Source organism: Delphinapterus leucas, chromosome 6 (assembly GCF_059928025.1).
Source record: "Delphinapterus leucas isolate spDelLeu-1000000601 "Yukka" chromosome 6, BTC_Dleu_Yukka2, whole genome shotgun sequence".
NCBI classification, from domain to species: domain Eukaryota; kingdom Metazoa; phylum Chordata; class Mammalia; order Artiodactyla; family Monodontidae; genus Delphinapterus; species Delphinapterus leucas.
The window spans coordinates 116,712,392-116,725,058 of record NC_143134.1 but is presented as its reverse complement, the minus strand read 5'-3'; the positions used below and the strand labels follow the sequence as shown (position 1 = coordinate 116,725,058).

Here is a 12,667-nt window from a genome sequence, read left to right as displayed (position 1 = left end):
CGGGCAGCTGGCTAAATAAACCAGAGGGTGCCGTGGAGGCTGGTGCTGATGAGGACTGGCTCACCACCTGATGTGAAAGCGGACAGTGCTCCAGCGAATGAGGGGCTGAAAAAAATAACACTCCAGGAAGAAAATATCCTTTTAACACAGCAGAGAAGCTGTTTCTATCAGTAGTTTTCTTTCTATTATTCCTCATAAGCCTTTGATCTGGCCAATTAAAACTATTAAAAATCTATAAACTCTTCGCTTTGTTGGAAGGAGATTTGACTCAGGAATGACACAATGTCTACTAGAACCCATCTGAATGTCCAGTACTGCACAACCAAGAAGCCCTCTCCTCCGACTCTTTCCACGTGGTACAGAGTTCTGGTTGCCACCAAAATCCATCCTCACCATCTTCCACAGTAATGGAATTGTAGCCGGACACATGGCTAGACCACAGTTCCCTCAAGGTGGCCATTTGACTTCATCTCCCCACTTGCAGGTGGGTCAAAGTCCCAGGGGCATGCAGGGATCCCAGCCCTTTAGAGAGGGGAGGTGCCCCCACACGTGCTCTTTCCCTCCACTGGTTAAACCTCAATGACCAGAGACACCTCGAAGTCCATATTGAAGACAGTGGGTTCATCCCAAGCCTGAATGTGTGGGGCACAGCCACCCAACAACTTAAAATGCTTGGCTCAATGTGACAGAGAAATACACTTGTTTTTAACTGCATTTTGATGTTCTAAGCCAACTATATACCCTATAACATACCCTACAAGGAAGAACAAAGAAAAAATCATTAAACCTATGACAAGTCCATAATTTAAAATGTGGAAACTGACTTGAGGTATATGAGCAAATGTTCTAGGAAATATAATTTACTACAAAAAGCACAAGGAAATTTTAGGCCATCATTAATTGTAATAATTTGGGAGGATACTTGATCTATGAATATGGAACAATCTGTGATCAGCTTTCTGATGTAAAAGCATGGTTTCTGAATTTTGAAATGTAGACCACATTTCACAGTGACCACAGTGAATTCAAAATTAGACAGTGAGAAGAAAATACCCCCAAAAGAGTAGATTAGAATATCAGTTTGAGATAAATAGAGGAAAATGATTATCAAAAACACAGAGGACATACCTGAGAAAAATGCAAGGAATAATGGACTGGGGTGTTAAGATGGTCTTTGGGCAGAGAACCCAAGGCCAACCAAATCATTCCGTAGACCAACTACCCTCTGGTAAGGTCCCCTACTAATGAGCTAGACCACAACTAGAGAATGCCTTTATTTACTGCAGACCAGCCCGAAAGGTTTAGAAACAAAGTAGAGAGCAAGGCAATCTGAGATCTCACCCCTCCAAAGCCAGCAGAGAGGAGGGAGTCAGGCAGTCTCCTCACACAGGAGTATACCTGGCCCTTTGTTATTCTTCAGGAGAAATGTCCAAAAAGGACATTCCCACATGTGCTCTGACCTTTGCAAGTGCTCTGCCTACCCAGGAGTTCAGTGATCAGTAAGATATTTTTTATCTGATCAGTCCAGATCTGTACTCCTAAAGGATGGAGTGAGGGAGAGGGGTAAAATGAGGAAGTGGATAATGGGGAGTCTGGAACACCTCCTAGAGGTCATTGGAGAGAACAGCACAGATAATTACAATAAATATCAATGGGCTACACTCCTCTATTAAAGGAAGAAAGACTCAAGGATTGGAAATACAAATGAAATCCAACTAGCTGCAAGAGATAATAAAATAAAACAATACAATAAATACAATAAGATAATCCTGAAAAAGAAAGGCAAAGTAAAAAATATTCATGGTAAGTTGGGGAGAAAATGGTGAGGGAATAATAAAATCAGATGTAGAACTTAGGAAAAAAATATCATTAAAAAAGTTACAGGGGCTTCCCTGGTGGCGCAGTGGTTGAGAGTCCGCCTGCCAATGCAGGGGACACGGGTTCGTGCCCCGGTTCGGGAGGATCCCACATGCCACGGAGCGGCTGGGCCCGTGAGCCATGGCCACTGAGCCTGCGCATCCGGGGCCTGTGCTCCGCAATGGGAGAGGCCACAGCAGTGAGAGGCCCGCGTACCACAAAAAAAAAAAAAAAAAAAGTTATGGTACATGGATAGATAGATCTACTCACTCCCAAAATATAATAATTATAGGCACTCATTATAAAACAAAACTCTTATAAATAGATGGAGTTTCTAAAATTATAATTATAATGGGGGATTTTAGTATATTTCTCTCTGATAGGTCAAGGCAAGAAATAGTAAGGAATTATAGAGGAATCAAATAATAAAATTAATAAGCATGATTTAATAGACATACACTGAATTTATCAAGGTACAAACAGAGAATACATACCTTTTAAGAAAATCTATTAAAGTTTAAAAAGCTGATCAAATATTGGATAAAAGCAAGCATGAATAAATTCTGCAAAACAGAAACTATACAGATGATTTTTTTAGTATAGTGCAACTGAATGAGAAATTAGGGTCAAAAGGATAAAAAAGTGGGAAATTTTAAAATATACATCTGAAAAAACTCTTGGGTCAAGTAGGAAAACTAAAATTGGACACTATCCAGACATCAACAAGAACAGTACCTATCAAAACAGATAATGCAATAGATGCTGTATTTACAGGAAAATTCATATCCTTAAATGATTTCGTCATTAAATAAGAAAGAATAAAAACAATGAACTAAAGCCTTAACTGCTAGAAGGTACAAAAAGAACAATGAAATACACCCAAGGAAAGCAGCGGGGAGGAATCAATAAAAGATCAGAGCAGAAATTACAGATTTAGAAAGGCAGTAGAATTGACATCCAAGAGATGGCCAGCAAGTCTGATTCTAAAAAGCAAAGAGTGCTCGCTTTGGCAGCATGTATACTAAAATTAGAACGATTCAGAGAAGATTAGCATGGCCCCTAAGCAAGGATGACATGCAAATTTGTGAAGCATTCCATATTTTTATAAATTAGGAGTTTGGGATTAACAGATACACACTACCATGTATAAAATAGATAAACAACAAGGACTTACTGTATAGCACAGGGAACTATATTCAATATCTCGTAGTAACTTATAATGAAAAAGAATCTGAAAAAATATATATATACCTGTATATACATAAATGTGTATATATACACATATATATAACTGAATCACTTTGCTGTACACCTGAAACTAACACAATAATGTAAATCAACTATATTTCTATAAAATAAAGAAATAAATAAAAATCAAAGACAAACACAAATACACAGAGTGATAATAAAGAAAATATAGTTGCTAAGAAGAAAAGAGATTTTTAAAAGTGTGAGAGAATACCATGTGAGACTATGCGACTATTACCAAAAACTTCAGTGAAATGGAAATTTTCTAGGAAAATATACATAATGAAGATTCTTTTAGGGAGAAGAAGAAACCTGAATACACCAATAACTGTAGAACTGGAGAGGTTGTCAGAACAACACCCCACAGAGGCAGTCCTGGCTCAGAGGGTCTTCAAGGAGGGGAAGGGCCCCATTTCCACCTGCCAGCCACACCCTCACTCACCAGGAACACAGGGGAGAGTTTCCCTACAGAAGATACAAATAGCAGAATTCTTCTGAGTTTGTTTTGGTGCAGAAGTTCAGGGGAAGGGAATTAACATATATTTAACATCAGTAATGCTAAGAAAAAAGGACATGATTTTTACGTTATTTTATTTTGTCTAACGTTTCTAACCTGGTCATACGCCAAAGGATCGGTACTGAGGAGGACTGCGCCCAAGAGAGAAAAGGGAAAAAGCAAATCAAATCATCACTTGGTTAGGATCTGCCTGGTCCTGTGAGGAATTCCTTTAGAGTTCCTGCATTGGTCAATACTGGAGCCACTAGCCCCATTTAAATATAATTTTAAATTAATTGAGATAAAATAAAAAACACTCAGTTCCTCTGTTGCGCTGTCTGTATTTTAAGTGTTCAGTAGCCACAGGTGATGGCTACACTGGACAGAGCAAATGACAAATTTCCACAGTCACGGAAAGTTCTACTGGACAGGACTGTCACATGCTGGACCTTGACGCAACTCTGTGTGACCAAGATCCATTAAGTTTCTCAGGCTGAAACACCTTCAGTTAGTTAAATACACTAAAAACGGTGGAAATTCATGTAATTTAATATCTGGAGTAGAGGCTTTCTAATTTCAGCCAAACTGTAACTGATTCATTTAACACTAAACAGTGTTCAGTGCCTTAGATGTTTTATTTCTGGGAAAAAGTAATATCTAAGCAATAATATCCATCTGTATGATTTAACAAATTAATGTAAAAGAAAAAATTTAAAAAGGAAGAATAAAGTGTTATTCATTAACTACTGTAAATAAAAGTATTATTAGTTTAATATTAGAGGCAATTAGATGAGAATATTTCCTAAATTAATACAAATACATAAATTTTCAAAAACAAAAGGCTCTTTCCTCTCTACTGAATTGCTTTGTTTCTTTGGGCTGGTGTCTGTTTCCATACCTTAAGCAGCACTAGGATCCCTGCGATCTCTGCTTATCATGCACTGGGTACTTGGCATTCAGGTATATATAAGTCACAGAAACAGTATTTTAACTTAGGAAAAAAAATCTTTTAAAATTTGTGTAAATTATATCTTTAAAAATAATATTTCAGATTTCCATTCCCCGCCCCTATCTCCTCCCTTTAAAATGAGTGGTTACAAGTGTGGGTTTTGGCACCCAACTGATCAGGTTCAAATCTCAGTTCCACACTTACTAGCTGTGTGACCTTGGGCAAATCACTTAATTTTTCCTCTCTAAATTTCATTTTCCCTATCTCTAAAATGAGGAAAATGATTGTAGCCACTTTTAGGCTTGTGGAGAGGATTCAGTAATATAAAACAAGGGCTTCCCTGGTGGCGCAGTGGTTGAGAGTCCGCCTGCCGATGCAGGGGACACGGGTTCGTGCCCAGGTCCGGGAAGATCCCACATGCCGCGGAGCGGCTGGGCCCGTGAGCCATGGCCGCTGAGCCTGCGCGTCCGGAACCTGTGCTCCGCAACGGGAGAGGCCACAACAGTAAGAGGCCCACGTACCGCAAAAAAAAAAAAGTGATAAAATAATATAAAACATGGAATGAGCCTAGAATAGTTTCTGGACATAGGAAGTGCTCAGTCATGTTATAACAATATGTATTTTAATAATAATATGACAATGATTAATATAAAATGCCATGACTATTGTTAGTATGGTTAAACCATTTCAGTGCTGCATTTACACTCTTGGAAGGTCTGTTTAAACATTTGTCACTCTTCCGATATTATTGAGAACTAATTTCTCAGGGTCTGTACTAACTGCTGGAATTAAAAAGACAAATGCAACATGATCCCTACCCTGGAGGAGCACAGAGCCTACTGGGAGAGAGAGACACACACATGTAAACAGATAAATCACACATAACCTGGTTAAATGCCACAGCACAGAAGTAAGGATGGGGCACTGGGGGCGGTCAGAGGCTGGAGGGACAACTCTGCCTTGGGGAGCAAAGGTTTTGTCGCTATAATGCAATTTATTCTGGAAGATGTACAGGACCTTTGAGAAATGATTTCCAACATAAGTAGATTTTTAAAACTACAAACACTGGTCAAGGAGACCATTTGCATATGCAAATCACAGACATGTAGACACCCTGACACACAGCCATACCCCTGACTTAGAAAGCATGGCTCAGAAAGGAAGAAAGAAAGTTAAAATGTTTCCATCAAAAAAAGGTGGGGAGATAAGGCCTGAACATGGGTGGAATAAGCCATCCCCTGACTGGCAAGTACTGCTCCCGGGCCCCTGGTTCACTTCTCCTGGTCAGTCTGGTTCACTTCCGCTGTCTGCAGCGAGAGGCAAGGGAGTGGAGACGGGGACCAGAGGAGATGTTTTCTTCCTCCCACTCTTCACCTCCATCCTCTTCTCCCTGTGCCATGGGGTGGAGAAAAGATTTGGGAGGTTGGGCAGCTGGAGTGCTGAGCGCCAGGGCACATGTCAGAGAACCTGAATTGGTTAGAAGATTCTCCAGCTAGGAAGATAATTGTTGGCTAAAGAACAACCAAGGCCTCGGATCTGGGCTCAGACTTATCATCCACATCTCTGGCCAACATCCTCAGCAAACTCAACGTCCATCACAATGATTTATCTGATGTCTTGAGCTCACGTCCTTCAGCTGTCTCAAATCTAATGACCTCACTTAACTCCATGGCTTTGTCATCCACTACTAAGACCCCAAACCTGCTCTCACCCACACTGGTATAGATTTGTCATCACAGTACCTGACTTATAACCCACACTGGCTCTTTCCGGTACACATTCTAGCTGGGGATCTGTGGTTAATCACACCAACACTGCATTTACTAACACATAGACCTTCGTACTGTTGAGTTCTACTCAAGCCCACCAAGTCAAGTCCCAGTTTTCAATCACCTCCTACCAAGTAAACCCTCATGCTTCCCTTCTGTGTTCAAAGAGACATGTTTCCATATGACTAGGCCTACGCCAAGCTCATGCTTCTTGACCATGGCTAGATCTTCACTACCACTCCCCAGTTCTTTTATCCATTCCTTTTTCACTTCCCATTACATGTCCCATCTTGGCCCTGACTTGTCAATCACCAAATCGCCACTCCGGAAACACCTTTTCTTCCAAGCAATGACTTCTCCACCTATTCTACTGAGAAATCTGAGGCAAGTCAGGATGAGTACTGTCATCTAACCCTCCATCTCAAATGCTATCCATCTTGGTTTCTTCATTAAAATAACATCTGACTAGTCCCCGATACTCAAATTCCCAGTAAAATATTTGTGAAGATTCAGCACAAAAGATGACAATTCATGAGTCTGAAGACTGATTGATCACCCAATGGCCAAAATATCAGGACATTTTCTACCTACTGTATGGCCAATGGAGAAAAGAACTGGGAAACATATTTGGTCACTGACTTTGTTGCTCAAAACAGAGCAAATCTGTGGTCATTACAGAAAGCTGGATGGCAGTTTATTTTTCTCTTCACCACCTCCTTTGGGCTAAGAAACACTGGGTCTATATGAAGAATAACAATAAAACATCGGGCATCATCCTTTTACTGCACAGGTACTGCATCTTAAGGTAGCCCCAGCCATTCCAGCACCTCTTCTTCTCTCCAAGAACACATTGGGCAAGGTGTGGGGAGGGAGGGAGACAAAGTCCACGTTAGAAAATGCAGTCTTCATAAGCAACGTGCCATAGGTAGGGAGACAGACCGGAAGGGTCCTGGTAGCAGAGCACCCTGGGGAACATGGTTTTGTCAATATGCCAAGCTGCTGGGTGCACCAAAGTGTGGTTGGGATGGGGGGAGATATAACTTTCTTAATCTCCATCCTGTTCTTTAATCTACACAGATGGTATTTTCTCAAGCTTATGTAAAGAGCTAAGCAAACATTACTTTAATACTCCTCTTCCAACCAGACTGCTACCTGGAGCCCCCTAAGTCCTGACTATATGTATAAATTCTCGAGCTACTCATTCAGAGCAGCAAAAAGCCAAGCACAGAGAACATCCTATCTCATTCCAGCAGAGCTTTACAAGATAAACGCTAGCTAGATTCTGGATATTGATCAGGGAGCTTTGCACAACCACTGGCCATCCAGATGTTTGGTTCAGAGAAGCTGCAGTACCCAAAAGGACAATGAGGGCTCAGGCCATTGTACATTCTGTCTGTTGAAAATACAAGGTCTGAATAGCTCTTTGTTTTTGTTTGAAGATTCTGTAAAAAGGAAAAAAAGAATCACCAACATGGGAGTTATGAAAAAAAAAAAAAGCTACATATGATCCTGAAAACTAAAAAAGGAAGCTCATCGTTTTTTACTATGAAACCAAAATAAAAGTTTAGAAAAGCAGTTGTTGTCCTCAATAAGACAGAAGACAATTTTTGCAACAAGCGTATAAAGCTTGTGGAAGCGGGCAAGATAAAAGAGGACAAAATATGCAAATGTAGGATTAAAATCCTCATTGGAGGAGGAAAGCAAAACATTTACTGTAGAAAACAGAGACAGTAGGATGTTTATCATTTGAGATGCCTTTCCAAAATGAAAAGGCACAAAACAAAATGAAAATAATGAGAAAGAAAAGACAGCTACAGAGGACAGAAAAAAGATCTTCCTTATCGTTTCAAGGGGAAAAAATGAGCAATAATCAAAGATATATCTGAAGAAAATATTCATCCGTGACGTAAGACCTGGGTCCAAGATTTGCAAAGATGCAATATTTTGGGAAAAATTGGCGAGAAGAGAAAGACACAGAGAAACTATGGGAAACATTTTTAAAATAAAAGAATAAAGAAGAAGGTTTGAGACAGATCCAGGCAGAAAAGGTTTCCGAGAAAGAAAATAAACTAAACTGTCTCAGGCTTCTTTCTGAACACTAAAGGTTAGAAAGTAACTGTACTGGCTTGAATGGTGTTCCCCGCCCCCTGCCGCCACTTTACATCCACCTGGAACCTCAGAATGCGCTCTTATTTGCAAAGAGGGCCTTTGTAGATGTAATTAAATAAGTAAGATGAGGTCACTGAATTAGGGTGGGACCTAAGTCCAATGGCTGGTGTCTTTATAAGAGAAAAGAGGGAGACACAGTTACAGAAATGCAGGTCAGGAGGCCATGGGAAGCAGAGATTGGAGTGATGCAGCTACAAGCCAAAGGATGTCAGGGATTGCTAGTAACCATGGAACCTGGAAGAGGCAAGGGAGGATTTCTCCCTCGAACCTTCAGAGGGAGTGTGGCCCTGCCAACATCTTGACTTCAGACTTCTAGCCTCCAGAACTACGAGAGAATAAATTTCTGTTGCTTTAAGCCATTCAGTTTGTGGTAATTTGTTACGGCAGGCCTAGGAAAACAATACAGTAACAGATCAAAATTTGTGAATTTTTTTGAAAAATAAATTTATTTATTTATTTTCGGCTGCATTGGGTCTTCGTTGCTGCGTGCGGGCTTTCTCTAGTTGTGGCGAGTGGGGGCTACTCTTCGTCGTGGTGCGCGGGCTTCTCATTGCAATGGCTTCTCTTGTTGCAGAGCACGGGCTCTAGGCACGTGGGCTTCAGTAGTTGTGGCACGCAGGCTCAGTAGATGTGGCTTTCAGGCTCTACAGCACAGGCTCAGTAATTGTGGGACGTGGGTTTAGTTGCTCCACGGCATGTGGGATCTTCCCGGACCAGGGATCGAACCTGTGTCCCCTGCATTGGCAGGTGGATTCGTAACCACTGTGCCACCAGGGAAGTCCCCAACATGTGTGAATTTTTAAGAGAGAAAGGTGATGACTCAGAAATTTAAAAACCAACCAAGCTGCTCTTATGGAAGGCATAGCTCAAGACGTTCTCAGACACACAATGATTGAGAAAAGATAACCCTCACATACTGCCTAAAAAACTTACCTGGAATTGCAGGAGAAGGATGCCTGCAACCATGATATTTACTATGGTTCTGGAGTCCTAGCCAGTGCGTAGCCAATCAGACATACAGAAGAAATAAGAGATTTAGATGGAAGAAGACAAAGTTGTTTGCGGAAGAGTATCTATGTCTTCAAAAAGAGGCTACTTTGTTTTTAAGTAAAGAAGCACAAAAAAATTATAAAACTGTTTTGTATATAAATTTAATTACTAAAGGGACACACTAAATCTTAATAGTGATTATCCATAGGTGGTAGGATTACAGACTAATTTAATTTTCTAGTGCTTTTTCACTATATTTCAAATTTTCTATAATGAGCATGTATTCCTTTTATAATCAGAAAAGTATGTTTAAAAGTATATCGGCATGCATGTGCACATACACACACAGAGGCTGGAAAGTAATATAAAAATTTAAGAAAAGAAAAAAATTGATCAGACACCAGATTTTTAGCAAAATTGATCTTTTAGCTAATACATAGACATTTGGCAGTGAGCTAGATGCCACTGGGGATACAACTAAAAAGAACCATGAGTTCTGCCCACTGAAAAGGTATAAGAAATGCACACAAATAATTTCAGTGTAAAATATGACAGGTGCCATAGAGAAATGCAAAGAATTGCAGGGTTCTAAAGAGTGAAAGATGATTTTCCCATAGGGGAATCAGGTAAGGCTACATGGAAAACAGCCCTGGTAGAGGCGTATTTCAAGAAGGCATTTTAGAAGGACTGAGAGGCATAAAAAAGTCCCAGAGGCCTGGGTGACGGTGAGTAAAGGCCTATTTGGCTGGATCATGGGCCAGAGGCGTGAAGGCTCCAAAGATTGGTTGGAGGCATTTTTGGAAAGCTAAAAGCTCTATTCCATAAGCAAAGGAGAGATGTGAAGGCTTTGGCTTTTTGTTGTTGTTTTGTTGTTGTTGTTATTTGTTTGAAAGCATAAGTATGATGCTGACAGAGTGGGACATTTGGGAAAGTACTCTTTGTAGCATTAAGGAAATCATCCCCCAGAATCAGGTTAACTACAGCTGAGAATTCTGACAAACTGGATGTTCTTATCAAAACTTGTTGAATGGAATCTTTGAGAAGTCAGGGAGACCAAGAAAAACTGCCGGAAGCTCAGAGAAGGAGGAAATGACACAAATGTCACTCCAAAAAGGGAGTTCATAGAAGCAAACACGCCTGTCCTTTTCCTATTCCTATCTCCTTAAGAGATCAAATGAGAAACATATAAGGAATTAAAAGTCACTTTCACAATGGAAGCTTGTAAAAAAAATGCACACTATTTGGTTCACTCCAGACATGTCAAATCAGAGCCTGAATGTTAAACAAATTCCTCAAGTGATTTTTATGCGCCGTAAGGTATGAGGGGCACTGGAGCGCAGCCTATAACAATGGGGAGATCACAGAACTTTTAAATAACTACAACCTACTGTGCATAAGACAGGGGGACAAGCTCTGTAACTTACTAGTTGTGTGACTTTGGACAAGTTAATCTCTTTGAACTTCAGTTACCTCATCTATAAAATGAGGGTAACAAAAGTATCTATACCTCATCAGGTAGTTGTGAAATTTATATTAGTACATATACATAATACATATTTCCATGCATACATATATATACGAATATATGTCTATCTATCTATCTATCTATCTGTCTATCTATCATCTCCTCAAAAGACTGTCTGGCATTGTGAGTGCACATCCATGTGAATAAAAGCAACTTACCCATGAAATCTGTGGAGAACATATAACCAACAGGATTTGGTAAGAGACTGGATGTGGGCTATGGGTGAGCTCCTGGTTTCTGATATTAGCAACGGAAGAAAAGGTAGAGCCATTTACCCAGTGGTGTGGGTGGGCAAAGAGCAACGACGGTGAGTTCCGTAGTGGGCGTTTTAAGGTTCAACTGCCCATGGCAATGTCCAGTGGACATTTGGGCAGGTGGTCCTATATGCTGTGGACAGAGACCTGGGAAGAATATATGGATCTGTGAGTCACCAGCCTAAAGACAGTACCTGAAGCCATGGGGATAGGAAAGATGATGAGGGAGAGCAGACAGAGTGAGAAGAGAACCCTGAGGAGCAACCAAATTCAAGGGCCAGGCAGACGAGAAGAGCTCCCTAAAAGAAGCTGAGACGGTGCCGTAGGGAGGTAGAAAGAGAAGTACGGGAGAGCAGAGGCGCAGACGCCAAGGGGGGGGAAAGTTTTAACAGGGCACATGTGCAGAGTGGGCCCGTGAGCTAAAGACTAAACGTGTCACCTGGATTTGGTAGCAGAAAGGTCTCTGGTGACTTTGGCAAGAGCAGGCTCAGTGGGAACAAGAAGGGGAAGCATCCAAAGGCGAATTTGCAAGGGAATTTGTGGAACTATCGTGGGGATCAAAAGGAGAATTTAGAGTGGCTGCAATGTACTCCCAACGTAATTAAAAAGTCTTCACATCTATTAAGCAAACACAGCCTGAGATTATATTTTAAAAGACTGCAACACAGTGATAACCACGAAAGACCAATTAAAAAGCTGAGGCCAAAAAGCATACAATCCTTTTCTTACACACAAAGGAACCCAAAGTAACTGCTTTAATTAAATATGTAAAATAGTTCAATATAAAAATAAGAATATTCGTTGTGGCATGAAACTGGGAGCCCTTTTTGGTAAGTCAGTCACGGCAGAGGCTACACTGGATTTGGGCATGACTTTCCCTAACTTCACCCAGTGGGGGAAAAAAGGGGAGCAAATTTTAAAACCACAGATATTCTCCTCTCCTACAAAGAGGGTGAAGCTGCTCCAACCCACGGAATGGATGTGTACCCCAACAAAATAGGGACTTGCCCCAAGACAGGAGAAAGCCGAAGACAAGGGTCTCAGCTTAGAGGTGCTGAGACAGACCCGAAAGAAGCCTCAAATGCTCTGGGTCCCATCCCCCCGGGGAAATTTGTCCCTAGTTGCCTACCAGAGGGCAGCTAATAAGTTAAAAGCATTAGACTTGGTTCTGAGGGTCTAACAAAGAGCTATGACTGTTCAGAGCCCACATGGTGAAAGGTTGGCAAAAAAGTAAGATTCATTTTCAAGGTAACAGCACTAAAAGGGTGTTTTTCAAATTCTTGGGTCTGTGTTCATGGCTGCCAAGTACTACATTTTTGATGGTAGGCCTGCCTGAATTCAGAAGTAAACACGGGTTCTTAAAAATACCTTTCAGAAAACTGAAAATATTTTGTATTCATAAAAGCAGTA

General features: G+C 40.8%; 1 protein-coding gene and 1 non-coding gene across 2 annotated transcripts in view; one reads left to right on the top strand and one right to left on the bottom strand.

The window, feature by feature from the left end:
- GARNL3 (GTPase activating Rap/RanGAP domain like 3) overlaps positions 1-12,667 on the bottom strand; it is a 156,436-nt gene that overhangs the window by 86,260 nt on the left and 57,509 nt on the right. The gene's annotated exons all lie outside the window — the stretch shown is intronic.
- On the top strand, positions 2,855-2,961 carry LOC115802730 (U6 spliceosomal RNA). Its single transcript, XR_004023263.1, has one exon. It is a non-coding gene; the product is annotated as a U6 spliceosomal RNA (small nuclear RNA).